The sequence below is a fragment of the Toxorhynchites rutilus genome, chromosome 2, assembly GCF_029784135.1.
Source record: "Toxorhynchites rutilus septentrionalis strain SRP chromosome 2, ASM2978413v1, whole genome shotgun sequence".
NCBI lineage: Eukaryota > Metazoa > Arthropoda > Insecta > Diptera > Culicidae > Toxorhynchites > Toxorhynchites rutilus.
In genome coordinates this window covers 232,067,077-232,088,083 of record NC_073745.1, presented here as the reverse complement: position 1 = coordinate 232,088,083, position 21,007 = coordinate 232,067,077, and the positions used below count along the sequence as shown (strand labels likewise).

The window sequence follows — 21,007 nt, the reverse complement described above, 5'->3', positions numbered from 1 at the left end:
TTTATATCTGTGTCTCGCGCACGACGCTCAAGCTTTTGTAGACTACTTTATTTTTTTTAACTAATACAACTATTAGAACGACGAAATAAAAATAAAAATAGTCCATCATCACAAAGATCATGACATAATAGAGATCAATACAAATTTAAAAAAAATATAATTAAAAAAATTTAAATGATCTACATAATGTTATCCGTTCAAAGAAAAACTTCGTCAGATTCATTGAAAATATTGAAAACAAACTGCAGAAAAAATGTCCACATTAAATTATCCGTTCGTGTAAAACTTCGTCAGTTAAGATCTTCGTCATAAAAATAAACAGAAAATCATTCGGCTGTTAATAAAACACAGCTTTTACATGTGAAATACAGGGCCTCCTCAATTCTGTAAGTGTTGTTGCGCATTTAATATGTCTTGGCATCGAGTTGAACACATTTATTCCTTTGTACAAGTTGTATTCCAAGTACAACGAATTTTGTGAAGCACATGACAAGAAATTAGGTGTTCTTAATTCATTCGCGTTTCTAATGTTATAACTATGAAAGTCACTTCCTCTTTCAACTCGATCACACAAATATCGAGGCAGCAAACCGTTAATTACTTTAAAAATGAACACCATAGTTAAATAAACAATTCTTTGCTTCACGGATAACCATTGCAGAGCGTCCAACATTAAAGATGAGGAAGTGAATATGTTACATTTTAGTATCAACCACACTATTTTGTTTTGCAAGCGCTGTAATCTCGATATTTGTGTTTCATTGTCTAAAAATAAAATGGAAGAGCAAAAGTCTAAATGAGGAGAGATGATTGATTTGTATAGCTGTATTTTGCTGCAAATAGTTAAATCGTTTTTCAATCGACATAAGATTCCATACTTTTTGGCAATTTTCTTGATGACATTGTCAATGCGAGTGTTGAACTCGACTTTGTCATCAATAATCACGCCAAGATGTTTAATGTCCCGAACTCGATCAAAAGTCTCATTATCAATAACGATGGAGACGTTTTCATTTAAACGATTTGCGAGATTACCATATATTTAGTTTTGCTTATGTTCAATTTCAATTGCTTATACTTCAACCATCTACTGAAAGAATATAAATCTCCATTCAAATGTGAAACGACCTAGAAGAGAAGATCCTCGACCTAGAAGAGAAGATCGTTTCACAGTAATGTTCGAGTGATGGGAAACGTAATTTTGAATTAATGGTCTATTTCGCCATTTCATGAACTTCATATAAATACTACACGAAGCTTCGGAGTAGTTGCTATTTCTCAAACATTGGAACGGGTAAAAACCATCATTTTAGATAATTCAAAGCCGATCTCCTTTCAAAAAACTGTTTCAATATCCAGTTTTCTTCCTGTTTTTAGGGCAATCTTTGAGTTTTAAAAAAAAAATTGGCAACCGTCGCATTTATTAGAAGGAAATTACTTTTGGTAGTGATACTGAAAAATATGATCATAACACTGAACACTATCGTAGTATCGTAAAAACGGATTAAACCTGGTACCTGGAAAGGCTTGAACGACTCAGGATGGAGATTGAGCCGTTGATGAGCAACCGTGCCTGAAATCTTCAAATCAGCGCGTTGCGTTTCCTTCCACCAAATGTGTAAAATTTTCCCTCGACGTCCAAACGACTTCCTCCGGCAGCGAAATTAAAAATATCGGTCAGGCCCACGAATACATTGCAGGTTGCGTTTTCTCCCAAAAATGGTTCCTGAAAAAAAAACGCGAAACAAATCATTATTAGACACTTTTTTCGCTCACGATTTTTTACGTAGAGCAACGTCTTTCAGGAAGGGTGCCAAATCAGAAAACAGGTCACGTTTTTATAAAATTTAGCGTATCGCATGTGTTGGTACAAAGGGGACGTGTGTCACTTTTTTAACACTTTCGATCTGACACACCGACGCGAGTATATGAGTAACTTTTTTGGACAAGTGCCTTTTAACATATTCTAGAATATTGTTGAATGAAATGTATAAATTAATGTTTTTTTTTATCCCATTTATTTATTTAAGGCTCAATCACAATCTAGCTGTAACAGAGCCGATTTTTAATCGTGTACATGTCACATGGTTATCATATCTATAAATTAGCACATTACACAGTTGCCATTCGCCAGTATTCCTTCTATACCATTACATATGGTACATTCACACAGTAGCCATTTAGGCGTAAGAGTATTCTTTCTGTTCTTCCATTATCCAGTTGGACCACCGGACAGCGGAGACAGTTGATTGATCATTGTTGAGTTATTTATAGAACAGCAGCCCGATGTGTCTTGCAGAGCAGAGCAGTTGTATGGATGAATCGATCTTATTTCGACCGTGGATCGATCTCCATCGCTGATGGTTGCGTGGACGTAGCTATTCTGTAACAACACAAAGATGGTCAATGAGGACCCTGATTTTTGAACTCACGATCGATCGCTTACTAAGCGAACGCGCAACCAATGTGGCTACGAAGACCCCCTATAAATTAATGTTAGTGGCGTGGAATATTTTTTTTTTTTAATATAATGCATAAGATCATTACCGGACTATTCTTATTTGATTTCAGTCCCTTTTGTAACTGGATTGAACGGATCCATATATTAACTTTTCGTCGTTAGAAAAGCAAAATATAAATATTTGACTTTCGTATAGTTATTTGCTAAATATAATGGTCATAGATATCCACACTTGTGAAAAAATTTCACTTGTGGAAGAATTGGAAGAACTGTAAACTATAAACTAATCGGTGGCTTATGATTATTTTTAACAGTTACAGTTTCGGGTATATTTTTTATAATGGATAATATCGACAAGAAAACAAGAAAAAGAAAATGAAGTTCCTAGAAATCTTTTTAGATCATCTTTTTATGCCCCATCTAAACTTTATATTTCAGAACTTTTATCATCTGGTATTTTTCTAGAAGGTCGTTATACATTCTTATGCAAAATTAATTCATTTTTCGGACCACCCTACAATGGAAAAAGGCACCCTAATAAAAAAAATTTAAAAATACGGGTCTAACGTTTTGCGATAAAAAACGGAAGTAGGAAACCACTTTTGACGGAAATCTGAAAACCATATAGTGGTTTGGTTTGGAATGACTGTATTTCAACCTAATTAGCTCTGCAGAACATTATTTTTTTCATTTAACACTTACCATTATGATAATTAAATTCATTACACCTATGAAACTAATTGTTAAAATACATCACTTTTTGCTTTACATTTTGTTTATATTTGCATCATGTAAACCGGCTGTCGAACTCAGCATCAATGTCCCGAACCACTCTTTGTATAGCGAATCCGTTTTCCACATGTTCCTTTTTCATGAGAATTCTCTTGTTATAGTCCGTTTATTGTTGTTTTGTGTTGTGATTCTTATTTGTGCTGTGGTAGTTAAATAGTATTATGTTATTATGTATATTATGTGTATTAACTAATAAATATTTTTTCCAGGTAATTGTTCCTGATAATCAAGGTAAGTGAGAATAGATATGTTGATATTCATCTGTACTAACTATTCTCCTTTTCCAGCTGCAAATTCAGGCCCTAGCCTTTGATTGGGATAGAGTGTTTTGAGTGTTTTAGTGTTAAGCGTTCTGTAGATTTTTTTTGTGTTACAATAAAGTATTTCATGAGAATGTGCGTTATTTTTCGAAATGGAAAAAATCGACCCTAAAATTTCAAAAAGTTACCCCATACAAAATATTCACCACCTCGAAAAAACACTATGCAAAATTTCAGCTCAATCTGAGTTAAGGGAAAGTGGCGCAAAGCGGTCAAGTTCGAGTTTTTCGAAAATCAAAAATCACCCAAGGGGAGAATAAAGGAAATCGGAGTTTTAAAAAAAAAATGATTCAAATGTCTTCGAATTGCATGAAACGTCGAGATCTACTGTCATCTCGAAAAAAAAAACATCAAAAATCGACACTTAGTTTTTTTCGGAATACGAGGCAAACCCAATAGGCGCCAATAAAAATAGTTATTTCGATTTTTCATTCGGAATTTACTGCGAAATTGTTGATTTGCACGATAATAAACCCATTCACTCAATCGGACTTCATTTACTAGTATCGCAGACGTTAAAATTTGAATTTTTTTTAAATCAAAAAATCACCGGGAATCGAGGTTTTAACAAAAAATTGATGCCAATTGTCTCAAAATTGCACGACACTTCGAAATTTACAGCAATAAATAGTTGTGAAACATTAGTTGATTTAAATAACATTTTGAAAATGAGAAACTGGAAAAGATAGTGGTTTTGAAGGTGTTTTTATTAATTTTAACCCAAAAATTCATGATGTTTCCAACAACCGAATTAAAGCTATCAACCCGTTCTACAATTTGTTCTCCAACACCCAAATTCTATCTTTCTTAATTCCTCTGCAATATCGTTATAAATAATTCCTGGTAATAGTTCTATCAAAATCTACAAAAGTAATCCATTCTGGCCGCATTTCTCCTTCCGTTCGATGCTCAGAGTTTCGTAGTAACGATTAATCACACCACTCACGGTTGACTGCACGATTCCGAGTTGTTTTATAATGTCCCGATGAGAAAGTTGAGTATTTTCCAGGTGCTTGCGCAAAATCAATTGGTAACGTTACTTTTCGGGTGACGCAATTTTTTCCAATTTTCGAAAACTGACGGTGACAAAAATACTGTGTAAACAATACACTCTAAACTATTTCTACCTAAAATTTGACGAGAAAATACTCAATGAATAATTTTCTACAGCGTTTTTTCCGCGATGCAATTCATAGATGTGGGACACCCTTTAATCAACCAACTCTGTTGCTGTGACTCCTGGAATCACTGGTCACCCTGTTCACTGCAAGAACATCGTTAACAGACCCTGCCAAAAAGTGGGCCATGTAGGTGACAGGAAAAATGACGGTTTAAGATAAAAAAAATGAAGATGAAAAAAAAGTAACATAAATAAATAAGAACAAACTTCACGAGGTGGTGTAATCCCGCAATAGTTACGAGTTAAAATGAATTGGTTGATTAACAAGCAGTGAATTATCGATAGTTTACAAATATTTATAGTTGTCGCATATTTGTATATTTGCATATCAGGAAGCGTAAGATAACGACTAAAATATATCGTTGCCCATAATTAATTCAGAAATTGAATCTATGTTAGGACTTCAACCCGCGCAGTTTACAAGTTGGTGGATTCCGCAAAATATTAGGCCGTCAAAAAAGTCCTGCGGTATTTTTTTTTTTGAATTTTCATTTGTTCATAAAATTAGTTACAATCATCTGTTTTAAGTCAAATAGAGTCCCGAGCGGGCAGTCTTCGGGTGTAGACGTATTTTAGCTCGCTCCGCGTTTGTTTTTTTTTTCGTCGTACAAAATCATGTCTACGCGAGTTTCGGTTTTGTAGTCGGATGAAATTTTTTAGAAAATTTCCGGCCAAGAGCTGGGGATAAGTCATCAAACCGTTATTAACCATTTGAAGAAGCTTGGATTCACAAAGAAGCTCGATGTATGGGTGCCACACGTTGACGCAAAAAAACATCTTTGCTGAATCGCAACAAAATCGACCCGTTTCTGAAGCGGATGGTGACTGGCGATGAAAAGTTGGTCACTTACGACAACGTGAAGCGCAAACGGTCGTAGTCGAAGCCCGCTGAAGCGGCTTAGACGGTGGCCAAGCCCTCATTAACGGCCAGGAAGGTTCTGCTGTGTGTTTGGTGGGATTGTCAAGGAATAATCTATTATGAGCTGCTTCCCTATGGCCAAACGCTCAATTCGGACCTGTACTGCCAACAACTGGACCGCTTGAAGGTAGCATTCATGAAGAAGAGGCCATCTTTGATAAACAGAGGCCGCATTGTCTTCCATCAGGACAACGCCAGGCCACACACTTCTTTGGTGACGCGCCAGAAGCTCGGATGGGAGGTTCTTTTACATCCGCCGTATAGTCCGGACCTTGCACCAAGTGACTACCACCTGTTTTTGTCCATGGCGAACGAGCTAGGTAGTCAGAAGTTAGCCACAAAAGAGGCCTGTGAAAATTGGCTATCCGAGTTCTTTTGCCAATAAGGAAGCGAGCTTCTATAACAGGGGTATTATGAAGTTGGCATCTCGTTGGGAACAAGTCATCGAACAAAACGGCGCATATTTGACTTAAAACAGATGATTGTAACTAATTATATGAACAAATGAAAATTCAAAAAAAATACCGCAGGACTTTTTGACAGCCTAATATATATAGATTATTATTTAAACATCAGCAATGTTACTCAAAGTTTTAATGCATCGTAATTCATTGTTTCTTCACTGTACGTGAAATTGCTTCTGTCCGATTCGTATTCATGAAACAAAAACAGTGAGTAAACCTGGAGCTGGAAGCGTGTTGTTCTATACTATTCTATTGCTTTGGAATGATACATTTCGAATAATAAACATATTTAACTATGCAGATAACATCAATACCTTCAAAACGACTGCATTTATAAACAAGAATGAGCAGTCAATTCCCACTGTATTGCACAAGCTAGGACCAAATTCAATGCAAATGTTGAAGTTCAGATGGGTTCATGCAATAAATTATGTGAAAGCAATTTGCCGTTTCGATTTTCTGAACCATTTCATCCATGGAAATGATTTCTCAATGATAAAGTTAATTTGATTCCAAACAAATTATGAGAAGTGGAACATCTCGAACTTATTCTCTCCAATGAGGAGACAGAGAGAGAATGTTCCCCATCTCGGGCCCCAAATCACCATAAAGTTCCTCGATAAAATGTTATGAAGATTTCTTCCCACTTCTGTTTTCATTGTCGATCCAGCTCAGGCCACAATGCGAACGATAGTCGCAAACCACTGGGGGAAAACTGAGTTTTGATTGGTTTGTCAAGCACAAACGAAAAAGAAGACTAGGGAAGTAGCATTTTACAGTCGAAAACAGCCCATTTCTATTAAAAATCAACACTCGACACGACGATGGTCCAGACAGCGGGTCCGACATGGATAGAGAGAATACGAGAGAAGTTGGGTAGTGAAATAAGTTTCGTCCTTTTTCTATAGCATTCCAATAGGCAGATGGAGATGCTCCAGACCCATCATGGTGGTTATCAGTGGATACAGCGGCGGAAACCACCAGGGCTTTCACTGTCACGGTGTTGGAGGAACTCTAGGTGTGGTGCAAATTTTGTCCTCCATTCAATGCATAGCCCCTGACAACGTCGCCGGTCGGTGGCAGTTCATTGAACCGGAAAGGTATTAATGTTTAAACATTTCCCAATGAATAGCAAACATTACGCTCAGCTAGGCAAGTTGTGAGCAGGAAAAATAAAAACGGGACGGAGACACCGGTCGGGATAAGAAGGGAGCTTTTATGATGAGGAGCATTCACTAGGGTATCGAAGTTGAGAAAGTTAGAGCATCCCATCTCAACTGTGCAGCTGCCACATTTATATACTTCAAGGAAAATAGCCATGGAGATGTATGTGGAACGGTCACTGAAGGTGATTTCATGTGAATACGAGTGTTTTCCTACATTCAGGAGATGTATTTTTCAAGTTGCTAAATTTGCTCAACATTGATGAAATCAAATTATATGTGTTGTAGCACCATTTGCTAGTAACTTTCCCAATCTTTCGCTATTTGAGAAATTTGCTAGCTTTGTTCAGGCGCAGGTTTTCGTCCTTTTCGTTGAATTCCCATACACACACGAAACGTGACACATGCTGTGTTGCGAATTTCGACGCTAACAGCGTTATCTTCCCCGAACAGTTCGACGTCAAACGTGCACTCCCCGTGGAGCCTGGGTTCCCACGGAACACGACACCAGACACCAGTTTTCACATTTTCTCGCAGTGCTTATGTTGGCTCAAAAATGATTCCAATTTATAGCTTTTTCGGCGGAACCAAGCGAATGGGGTGTGACTTCCGTAACGCACAAAAAGGTGTCTGAATTATGTTTCACTTGGATCCCCACCTCGTCTGGAGAACTTGTGGAAATCCATAAACACCTACGGTATTGGGAAAACAACCCAAAACTGGTTAAATAGTAGAATATTTGTCTTTTTTGTTCGGAAGAAATCTTTCGTCAATCTCAGAAAATCTACGAGCGGATGAGTGCCAACTAGTAACGAGAAACCATTACGGTGCCAACTAGCACCATGTAGCCGTACGTGTCGCCACACATATGCTCCATAGGGGATGGTCACGGTCCAAAACTGTTCCAACGATGCGCTTTTCTTCCATGGTGAATGTCACAGTTTCCCTTCGTTCGGAGGAAATTAAATTTAGAGCCAACTTGAAGAAGGGTCAGACGAATATAAGAAGTGGAAAAAACTGTACTGTGAGAAACAAACTTTTCATCTGACCGATTCGGAGGGGGCAAAGCGGCGGACTGAACAACGTCAGGCGGGACGCCTTGTTCTGGTTCGTTAGGAGTGGTGCGACCGCTGGATACGTGCTTTCGTACATATAGATATGCACGAATTTCATCATCATAAAAATAAAAGCTCTGTACTCAACTCGGTCATATTTCTGGAAGTCCAGTTTTCCAACCAGTGACTTCTCCGAGGCTGACCGATACGAGCGGACGTGCAAACAATCACTGGGCGGATTAAGTTCTCCTCAACCATGAGGGGGCACTATGGGATAATATTTACGGGATTCAAAATTGTGTTTTCTGGATGGAAAACGAACGACCGGATGATTATTTTGTTCTTTTAAAAGGACAAGAACAATTGGTGGGAATCAAATAAACATGGAGCAGTTAAATGTGTTTCTTCCTCCACTGCCAATTTATTCTGGAAAGCTAAATTCAATTCAGCCGAGCTTTCGACACAATTAAATTTGTTAGGTTACGAGCAGAATAAAATTTGTCTCTTTATTTCAAAATTTATAAGAGTTGTATAAATTTTGGAATAAAGAGACAATGACATTGTTTACATTTGGAATGTCAGCCACATCAAAACGAATGATTTGAGGATGTTTCTATCCAGTTGCTACAATTTCGAAACATGGTTTCGACCCAACATCAGTGATTTTAGCCCATAAAATAGAATCTTTTTTTATGCGATCGGTGTATTCGATCATAGGTGGGTTATATCAATGATATAGCCGCAAGGTTGTCGTGGGGCTACCGTTGACTTAGTAATCATTTGTTTATATTGATTAAATTATTGATTGATTGACACAATTTCCGAATTTAACTGAATTCAATATAATTGTCAAAAGGAGTTTGAACAAATGCCATGTAAAATTATGAGAAATATTTTTCCAACATTTCTGATTCTGTCGCATTCCTCAGCAACCGTTGAGTTCCGAAGAGTCTCAGTCTATATGTCTGCTGATAACGTTTGCACTAAAAAAATGGACTTTTTTTCGGATGGTCATAAAACAACTAAGACAGATAATTGAGTTTGATAAAGGGCCTGGACGGGTAAACTGCCGTAATTTCGCAAAGTGACGCAAGCGCCAAAATTGTCATTTTACGTTTTTTGTTTTAGATCGATAAAGAATACCAAATCCTTTCAAACAACTGTGAAGTTTTACGGAAATGTGGAAAAATGACCCCGTAAAAGCTTGAAAACAGTTTGGCGCAAGCGCCAATTCCACTGTGATGTGTGTGGCGCAAGCGTCATTTCCCCTATGATATGACGTAATTTGATTGTGATGCGATGTGATTTTTTGATCTGTTCTGATAGCGTAGGATGAACGAGCATGGACAGCAAATTTCACATAACAACATCTTCCGTAATGAACGTTTAGCATAATAAAAGTCACATACCTTCTTTCTTGTAAAAAACACTTTTCCGAAAAGCTCGTCATGCCAAATATTTTAATCAAAAACAGTCCATCCCCATGCAATGCTACTTTTATAATAGCAATTCTGTTTTAGAGCTACAAATCATGTACTAAGTAGCTCATAAGATCGTGTACTTTAAATTCATAAAATCAAACCCAGCTTAACGGAAAAATTTATCGTGCTGTTCTCACATATAGCACATAAAGATTAGAACTAAATAGTTCAAACTCAACAATTTAATTGTTGATTACTAGAATAATATGTAGTGTCTTTTTTCTTCAGGCATCAAGGGAGAAAGCTTCTTGACGATGTTTACTTTTCTCGCCTGCTAAATTCTTCTTTCGGATAAATTGAAGCTGAGTGTTGATTGAATGGTAAATGTCGGATTTGGTGAACAACTGTACTCTTCTAAATGCTTCATCGAAATGCATCTTGTAACAAAACTCAAAACATCCTCGCGTAAACTGTATCTGTTTTATATCGGATAATTTCGGATGGCATTATCTTATTTAACACGGATGGTTTCAATTGCATGTCGAATTCGAAAAAAAAGGTGCTGTCCAAAATTATTGCGACCGTGTTCTCAACTACGTTAATCTGCTTGACGCATGCTACTAATTCGGAAAAGTGTGTGGATTCTTCTCCCTGATGCTTCCTCATGCTTCGCTCAACGGCGGCATGTTGTAGAAAATAGTTGGAAATAGATTCTTGCATACTTTGATGGATGAACGCCAATCGGTTGTGGAAACAGCGATTTAAATTTGCTGTTTCCACAACAAGCTGGCGTTAGTGGCATAGCTTAGCTAAAACTGCATTTTTTCAAAAAATCAACCCGATGGCAATGTTTTTCCATCAACAGTACACATTTTGTACAGATAAGATTTTCGTAATGTACGCGTATGCTGATTATACATGTAATTTTACAAAAAGTCTCGTACTGAAAGTTCTTCCCTCTGGCGCTTGCGTCACTTTGCGAAATTACGGCAGTAAAGGAGTAAAAAGTTCCCCCAAACCAAATCACCAGCTGTATGGCAAATATTGTATAGGATATTAAATAAGAAATTTTGACGGTTTATTTGAACCCCTATGTGGTCGAACATAGGATCTATAGTGAAAAACGTACTTTTTCGTTTATTTCACGCCATCCACGAAAGCTTCAAAATAAAAATTTGAAAAAAATACTGAATGTGCATCTAACTACGGCATATCAAAAAAAAATTTCAAAAAAAAAAATTTATGAAAAATTGAAGTACAGGTCGAACTCGATTATCCGGAGTATCGATTTTTTTTTTCACTCCGGATAATCGAGTCAAAACATTGTTTTTCTTTATTTGTTTTTTTTTTTTTGCATGTATTCTTGGTTTTTTGAAAATAAAAGAGGAATTTGATTTTTGATTCATCCCCTTAAAGTCAGAAAACATCTTTCTCACATGAAAAAAAAATTTATCCAGATTCTCTCAGGAGGTGATAGACGATCATATTTGATGAAAAAAATCCTCCTACGCATATGTTCGAATTTCAACAATGACAAAGCTACAGATTTTTTTTGTTTGTTTCGGACTCTGTTGCCTCAAACTGGCTATACATTACAAAGTACGCTACGGAAGACGATTCTGATGCTTTCATTTGAAAGATGAGAAAATGTAGTACAGGATATAGTAGTGGAACAACTAAATTAGTGAATTTTAATAACATTTTGTAAGTGAAACACTTAAAAGTTAATAATTTTTAATGTGTTATTATTAATTTTATCCTAAAAATTTATATTAAACTAGATTGTTTCTATCAATTAAAATGAAGTTCTTTAACCGCTCCACAATTTGTTATTTGACGCACAACTTCTATCTTTCTTAATATGGCTGCAATATCGATATAAACAATTCCTGGTGAAAATTCAAGCAAAATTTTCAAAAATCACGATTTTTACCCCACTGTACATGTAATAGCCACTTGAACTTCACCTTAACGTTGAAAGGTTACATTTCTTCATGAAACAAGCCATACTTGAAATATGAAAAAAATATTTTTTCCAAACTGAATATAATCGAGTCCGACCAGTACTGTATTCTATTAGTCATAGCATTGATACCAATATTGAGGGAATTGCAAAAAATACATAGTCGACCATTTTGTGGCGGCGACCTTTTCGAATTTATTTTGTTCATAGTGTAGTGTATTCTCCAAATCAAGCCATTCACCCATTTTTTTTTTTTGCGGCGGCCAAATTGAATTTTTCAGGATCATGGAATACGCAGTTTTATAATGACAGTAGAATTAAATGTATGTTCCAAATTTCAGATCAATCATTCAACAGGAACGGTGTCAATTTTCTATTAATGTGTGACAAACCAAAAAACCTTCAAACATACCTAGAAACAGTTCAAGCTGAATGAAACCATTCAAAAAGTAATTAGTTGTTTGAGGACTGCGGCCATCTTGAAATTCGATTTTTCATTATCTGCTATGTTTATTTATTTATTTAGTTGTATTCGGTCTTCGGTGGTACCGTACAGACTAATCCTAACCTATAAAAAAATGTTAAGTCTACAGATGAAACATTGTCTGGTTATATTGAAATCAAAAAATCTTGGTAGTCAGGAAGATTTAGTGGATCATTCCAAGGCAGGTTTCGAAGTGCGAAACGTATAAACACCTTCTGGATGCGTTCAATGCGGATTATCTGATACGTGTGGTAAGGTGCCCAAACCGGAACAGCGTATTCTATAATGCTACGCACTAATGCGCAAAAAAGCGATTTCAGTGCATATACATCGGTTAGCTGAGCGGCATTACGGCGAATAAAACCAAAAGCTTTGGCAATACTGATAGAAACGTGCTCATGAGAACGAAGTTTAGAGTCCATTATAACTCTCAAGTCGCGAATGGACTGTACGCGTTCCAATGGAGTATTGTTGATCAGATATTGGTGTGAGACTGAAGATCGACTGCGGCTAAAGGTGATCGTTTTGCACTTATTTATGTTCACACTCATACCATTCTCTCTGCACCAGCTCAGAACAACGTCAATGTCGGTTTGCAATAATATGCAGTCTAATGGAGATGCGATGACTCGAAAGATTTTAAGGTCGTCAGCAAATAGTAGCTTACCGGAGGATATACGAAAGCATAAGTCGTTGATGAATAGGACAAATATCAATGGACCCAGCACACTTTCCTGTGGTACACCAGATGGTATGTTGAATGTGCTGGATCGCGACGAATTCAGCTGTACGAATGCCTTCCGATCTGTTAAATATGACATTAGCCATTCCGTAATCCACGTCGGGAGGCCTATGTGTTGCAATTTTTCGACTGCATAGGCGTGCGGTATAGCGTCGAAGGCTTTCGAGAAGTCGATATAAACGGAATCAACTTGATTACGCCGTTCGATTTCATGGAATAGTATGTTGGAGTAGCACATAAGGTTGGTCACAGTTGAACGATGTGGTATGAATCCGTGCTGATAGTCAGAGATAATCGGCTTTGCTGCACTAAGCATGACGTTGTGCATTAGAGATTCCAAAACTTTTCCCAAACAACTGAGAATCGAAATTCCCCTGTAATTGACAACATTGTATAAACTGCCAGATTTGTGGACAGGAATCATTGAAGCTGTTTTCCATAAACTTGGAAAGCATCTCTGTTCTATTGAACTGTTAAATATCATCGTCAATAGAACGACCAAAGATACAGCGCAGTTTTTTACTAACAAAGGTGGCAGAGCATCCACTCCGGCTCCTTTCGAAGCATCCAATCTGACCAATGCACCAAGTACTTCATCGTTGGAAAATCCGAAGATCGGAAGGTGAATATTATGGGTTGGCACGTTGTTGAAACATCCCGGGCGAGGTACAGGTGAAGTTGAACAATACACACTTTGGAAAAAGTTAGAAAAAAGATTGGCAGCTTCGTTAGCTGTGCTGGCTGTGTATTCATTATATGTGACATTGGTTGGCACGCGGTTGTTAGCTTTTTGTCCTTTAACGTACCTCCAGAACATCGATGGGTTTTGTTTCAAGTTTGATTCCACTCTTGATAAGTATTGTTAGTAGGTGGAGATGTTTAATTCATTGTACGATGACTCGATTCCACGTAACCACTCTCTATTCACATCAGACCTGAGAGCAAAAAATCGTTTGCGTGCTTTTCTCAATCGGTTACGCAAGTTTCGAAGCTCAGTTGTCCACCAAGGTTTTTTAATGTGACACCAAGACTTTGTTCTACTAGTCGAGAGTTTTCATTTGATATATTTTTGGGCATTTTTCATAAATAACTGTGTTCTACTAGTCAAGCCTTTTTTTTCGTTTGATACCCATATTGATCGGGTTCTGAGAAAATATGTAATCCGCCATTTTGTAGTGGCCACCATCTTTGATTTGCTTGTATTTTACAAATAACTGCATTCTATTAATCAAGCACTTCTACTAATCAAGCCCCCACATTTTTGTAGAAAAAAGTGTTTCAAATGAAACATAAGTTTCTGCATAACCCAAGAACTAAAGAAGTAAATGAAACCAATTTCGAAAAAAGAATTGTTCGATTTAGGGCTGTCTTTATTCTATCATATTTTCTGTATCGAATATTTATTCCATGTAACTGAGAAATATGTTATTTGCAAATGGCTGAAAAATCCTGAACGAGAATTGTGTCTGAATATAATCTGATATTATAATGACGAGTTTAGGTAAAAGTACTAGGAAATTTATAGTGAAGGGTAATGTTGAAGGGTAGATTAGAAGATCAATCAATGAACAGTTCTGCGATTGGATCCATGAACGTGCGCCGTTTTGTTCGATGATTTGTTCCCAACGAGATACAACTTCATAATACCCCTGTTATAGAAGCTCGCTTCCTTATTGGCAAAAAACTCGGATAGCCAATTTTCACAGGCCTTTTTTGTGGCTAACTTCTGACTACCTAGCTCGTTCGCCATGGACAAAAACAGGTGGTAGTCACTTGGTGCAAGGTCCAGACTATACGGCGGATGCAAAAGAACCTCCCATCCGAGCTCCCGGAGCTTCTGGCGCGTCACCAAAGAAGTGTGTGGCCTGACGTTGTCCTGATGGAAGACAATGCGGCCTCTGTTTATCAAAGATGGCCTCTTCTTCATGAGTGCTACCTTCAAGCGGTCCAGTTGTTGGCAGTACAGGTCCGAATTGAGCGTTTGGCCATAGGGAAGCAGCTCATAATAGATTATTCCTTGACAATCCCACCAAACACACAGCAGAACCTTCCTGGCCGTTAATGAGGGCTTGGCCACCGTCTGAGCCGCTTCAGCGGGCTTCGACCACGACCGTTTGCGCTTCACGTTGTCGTAAGTGACCCACTTTTCATCGCCAGTCACCATCCGCTTCAGAAACGGGTCGATTTTGTTGCGATTCAGCAGCGATTCACATGCGTCGATACGGTCAAAGATGTTTTTTTGCGTCAACGTGTGTGGCACCCATACATCGAGCTTCTTTGTGAATCCAAGCTTCTTCAAATGGTTAATAACGGTTTGATGACTTATCCCCAGCTCTTGGCCGATGCTACGGCTGCTACTATGCCGGTCTTTCTCGGCTAATTCAGCGATTTTATCGCAATTTTCGACGACAGGCCTTCCGGAGCGTGGCGTATCTTCGACGACCTCTACACCAGAACGAAATCGTTGAAACCATCGTTGTGCGTTGGAAATGGAAACTGTATCGGGTCCATAAACTGCACAAATTTTATTGGCAGCTTGAGATGCATGTTTGCCTTCGTCATAGTAGTACTGTAAAATATGTCAGATTTTCTCTTTATTTTGCTCCATATTTGCGACACTATAACTCACGAACGACTTAACCAAACAAAACATTTTCAAGGACTATAGCGCGCAAAAATACCTTTCCAACAAGCTATAGTATGACTCGATACAATGAATACAACAAGAACTACGCGCTTACAACAACACCTCGCGGAAATACCGCAGGACTTTTTTGACAGCCTAATAAATATATATATATATATATATAAATGGATTTCTGTCTGTCTGTCTGTCTGATTCTTATGGACTCGGAAACTATTGAACCGATCAACATGAAAATTGGTATGTAGGGGTTTTTGGGGCCGGGGAAGGTTTTCGTGATAGTTTGAGACCCAAAGATTTCACGTTTGAGACACAAATTTCTACATAACTCGGGAACTAATCAAGCAAATGGAGCCAAATTTGGCATGTGGAGGTTTTAGTGTGCAATTAATATTTTTATGGTGGTTTCACACCAGTAGTGAGGAATAAGGGAGATTTCTGTTGCTTATCGTTCCTCCCCCAACAGCTCCCGTAGGTGAGTGTGGACATGATTCGGTCGACAGTGGTCTGGCTGACACAATGTAGTTATGAAAAAATCAAATCACCTAAAATCTGTCAGTGTCCATGTGCTATATGAAACGTCCCATACCAGAAAAACAAAAAGAAGAAAAAACGAAGCAGTGGACCAAAATAGAAAGAATAAATATGATAAAAAACTAACATTTAGTTCAGCGAATATGATTAAAGTGTAGGAGAAGATAATGAAAAATATCTATCAGTGTGTAAAAAAAACCTGACAATTGAAAATTTTCGGAAAACTCTGAAGGAAAAAGGGAAAATTCGGAAAATTTAATTCCCATGTGTTCTACAATTACATAGTGACAATTGCTGTTAGTCCATTTGATGTTTGCGCTAACCTGTTATTTGTAAGTGGTTGAAAAATCTTGAACGCGAATTGTATCTGAAAATAATCTGATATTATAATGATGAGTTTTGTTAGAAATACTAGGAATTTTACAGTTAAAGATAAAAGATAAAGATAAACAGGGTCGATTACAAGATCAATCAATGAACAATTCTCCGATTGAACCCAAGAACTTGCTCATAGTAAGAAAACGTGAATGTTTGAAGGTATTGATAACAAAAAAAAACAAATTTTGGGCGGGACGAAATTTGCCGGGTCAGCTAGTATATTTATAAAAGCGGAGATTGTATTTATTTCTTCACGCTAACACCATTAAGAAAGGAAGGAAGGAAGAAAGGAAGAAAAGGAAGGTTTTCTAATAGTTATAGTTAAGCGTCTAATAACTTTTTTTTCTGCTATCATAAACGTGTTATTTCAGTTGGCTCTCTGCAATTCTTTTTAGGAAAATTGTCTTCTTACCGGTGGGAAACACTTTGTTTTCCATAATAAGAGCATGTACACAGTTTAATCCTAATCGAAAATGAACGGATAAAATTTTGATTATTTTCAGACTATTCATAATCAGATTACCTAGATTCGCGCGATTAATGGCTTTTCACATAGAATCAATCTTATTATTTGTTTACAATGAATAAAATATTCTTTTCGTTGGCAAGTGATTTTCGTAACAATATGTTAGATACAGTTTCCACTCAAATACCATAAAATTTTCATTTTGAATCAAACTAAATATATTCCATACAACGTATACGACGGCTTACATTTGCTCCCGTTACTCAATTTATTTTAGCTCTGCCACCCGAAACCGAGTCAAAGGGTTAAGTACACCGTTCGGAATGCAAACACATCTCCTCCATTCCCGGCGGCAAACATCAAAGATAAGTGTAACGTAATCCGCAAAACTGTTATGTGCAAGAACTGCAAGCCATTGGAAAGCAGGATGTAGAACAAACAAAAACAAGAAGTGGGTTATATCCGTGATATAACCGCAAGGTAGACGTAGGACTACCGTTGGCTCGGCAATCATTTATTTGAAATTGCATCTGAATCAATTCTGAATGAATGAATGAATGAATATTTTGAAAGATTGCTGAAAGTTTTTCTTGTTAGTGTGTGGTTGAATGAGTATATATATGGAATTGTTATTAACATAAAATTCAACCCTTTCGAACTTGTTGGTGGTTCCGAAAAGAACCGATGGAATTGGAGTGACCTTGTAAAAGCAACTGAAGATGTTTGATACATGATTCATTTTTGTTTTCGTGAGAATAACACGAGATTTTTCATGATAACTCCATGCACAGAATAGAAACTGAGGGCGCCACTTCACGGTGAAAACGAAACAAAGTCTATATAACCTTGCATAAAATTCATTTCTTTTTTATCGTCGTTAGGAAATCCAGCCGGTATACCACGCCACGCGGCACATCCATCGTCAGCGGTATGCGATATGCATACCCAGCAGAATGAAATAATAAAAAGGCCACAGCCATGTGGCTCGCTCTCTTTTCTCACACTGGACGTCGGCTAGGGAATAAGTAGGTTAGGAATTTAATAAAACTCTTTTTTTTTAAAAAGTATATAAACAGGAAGAGTTTCCTTACTGGCGCAGTCGGTAGGATACCCATCAGGAGGTTTTAGAAAAAAAAGTGACAAAGTGACAGTGAAAGCTTAGTAGTGATCACCAGCAGCAGCACCGAATAATCATTCTGGAGCATCGCTTGGACATCGCCCCATAGCAGAACGACAACTATTGCCCGCCTCCTCGGGGCCTACATATCAGCATATCGAATGCTGGAAATAATCGTGTAAGTACACACATTTAATTATACTTAACTACCGAAACAATGCCAGACGAAAAGTGCAGTGAAATTGAACAGCTCCGTAACACGGTTGAGGAGCTTAAAACAATGCTCGCCGGGGGGCAGAATGACGATCTTTATCGCCTGCCAGATCCCATCAAAAATTTGTCCGAGTTCACGGGCAACAAACGAGAATTAAACTCGTGGTTGGAAGAAGTTGACGAATTATACGATACCTTTAAAGTGAAGGGACGAAAGGGTGCTCCTGACACATTAAACATGTTCTATCTCAGAGCAATAAGAAACAAAATTAAAGGTGAGGCACGCACCATTCTATGTGCCAACGGGAATCCCAGTACTTTACAGGGGATTAAGAAAATTTTGGTCGAAAACTTCGGTGACCAAAGAGATTTTACTACTAACCTTTCACTTTTATTCCATATCCGTAAAGGTGACAAAAACAATTCGAGATTCTTTAACGAGGTTAAAGAAATCAATACTAAGTTGAAGGCTAATCTTCAAATGAACCCGCTTTCACCAAACGAAATTATCGAGATGATAACAGTCTCAAAATATTTGGACAATATAGGGGAGCCACTTGCGGCCATTATTAGAAATTCTAAACCTTCTACACTCGATGAAGCACACTCAGCAGTTATGCTTAATGCTAACGCCGAGACACGCGCAAAGGGGACGGTAAAACCAAAAGCATTCGGAAATCAAGCACACCAAAGTAAATTAAATTTTAATAAACCCCCACCGCAACAGCAACAACAACAACAACAACAACAACAACAACAACAACAACAACAACAACAACAACAACAACAACAACAACAACATAAGAAACCATATCAGCAATACAGAGCGCGGGTTGAGCATAATAATAATGAATCAAATGGAGCGCAAAGCGCCATAGTGGACAATGACTCGGACGATGACAATGACGATGACGATGACGACGAATCAGATATCGCAGTGGAATCCAATGAACTAAATTTTCACGTGGTCAGATTGAAAAACTCTCGAACTTGAATTTTATACCATACATTCGTTTTACGACTTCGAAAGGTTATTTAAACTTTCTGGTCGACACAGGGGCCAATAAGTCGTATATAAATCCGGAACATGTCAAAACCGCTAGCAAGGTATCTAATCCTGCGGTTGTAACAAACAAAAATGGTAAATTTGTAATAGATAGCGTTGTACATGCTAATTTGTTTGCAGAATCCTTCAGTGAAAAATTGCCATACCACGTGTTTAAATTTCATCCATTTTTCGATGGCCTTATAGGCTACGAAAATTTAGCGCGCATGAACGCAATCATTGATACAACACATCATTTTTTAAAAATTGGTAACAGAGAGTACTCTTTCACAAAGTACTATCCTTCAAACATAAATTTCCACGAGTGTCGTGAAAAACTTGGTGAGATTTGTACTACATCGAATGGCACATTTTTAATTGAGCATGAAACAGATATCAACTCAAATGTCACTGTAAATCCTGGCTTATATGTAGCCGAGGATAACAGGGCAACAGTATTTCTGTCTGCAAATGGAAAGAAAAGAAATCACAACTTAAAACCATTCGATAATGATCCTTACTTGTTGGAAGACAAATGCAGTACAGGTAAACTAAAATTTCCTGCCGATCATTTAAACAAAGAAGAAATCCGCCTACTGGTTAAAACCCTGAAGCCATTCAAAGACATATTTTTCAATGAAAGCGAAAGGTTAACTTTCACTCATGAGGTAAAACATTCTATAAACACGACTAATGAAAAACCCATCCATCAGCGTACATACAAGTACCCATACCACCTTCGAGAAATTGTTTCTGAACAGATTCAGAAGATGTTAGACAACGGGATTATTCAAGAGTCCTCATCACAGTGGACATCTCCGATTTGGGTCGTACCCAAAAAAGACGACAATTCAGGCAAAAAGAAATATAGGATTGTGGTTGACTATCGCAAGCTAAACGAAGTCACACCCGCTGACCGATACCCTATACCGGAAATCAGCGAGATCCTTGACAGATTAGGAAAAGCTCAATATTTTTCCGTGTTAGACTTAGCAAGCGGCTTCCATCAAATTGAAGTGGAACCAGCTCACATTCCCAAGACTGCCTTTAATGTAGATCATGGCAAATACGAATTCATTCGCATGCCGTTCGGGTTGAAGAATGCGCCCGCTACTTTCCAAAGGTTGATGGACTCTGTATTGAGGAAACACCTGGGTATCAGATGTTTCGTCTATATGGACGACATCATTATCTTTTCCCCTTCCTTGGAGAATCATCTGCAAGATATCACTAAAGTTTTGCAAACTCTGAAAGAAGCCAATTTAAAGGTACAGTGCAATAAGTCGGAGTTTCTTCGCAAAGAGGTTGAATTTCTTGGGCACCTCGTTACTGTTCAAGGAGTTAAACCAAACCCAAAGAAAGTAGAGGCGATCAAAAATTGGCCAATCCCAAGGACATTGAAGGAGTTGAGATCATTTTTGGGAACCGTATCTTACTACCGCCGATTCATACCAAAATTTGCATCCATTGCAAAACCAATGACTTCGAAATTACGCGGAAAAAGTAAAACGTTTGATGTAACTCATGATTTCGAAACAGCCTTTAAACAGTTAAAGGATATAATGACTAAGGATTTGCTATTACACTATCCAAACTTTGACGAAGCTTTTATTGTGACTACGGATGCCTCTAACGTAGCAATTGGG

General features: G+C 37.7%; 1 protein-coding gene across 3 annotated transcripts in view; it reads right to left on the bottom strand.

Annotated features, from left to right (window-relative positions):
* The window catches only part of LOC129767205 (uncharacterized), an 823,328-nt gene that overhangs the window by 685,875 nt on the left and 116,446 nt on the right, over nt 1-21,007 (bottom strand). For all 3 annotated transcript variants that reach the window (XM_055767859.1, XM_055767857.1, XM_055767856.1), the window contains exon 2: nt 1,518-1,726. The gene's annotated coding sequence lies outside the window, so the exon portion shown is untranslated. The remainder of the gene's footprint in view (nt 1-1,517; nt 1,727-21,007) is intronic.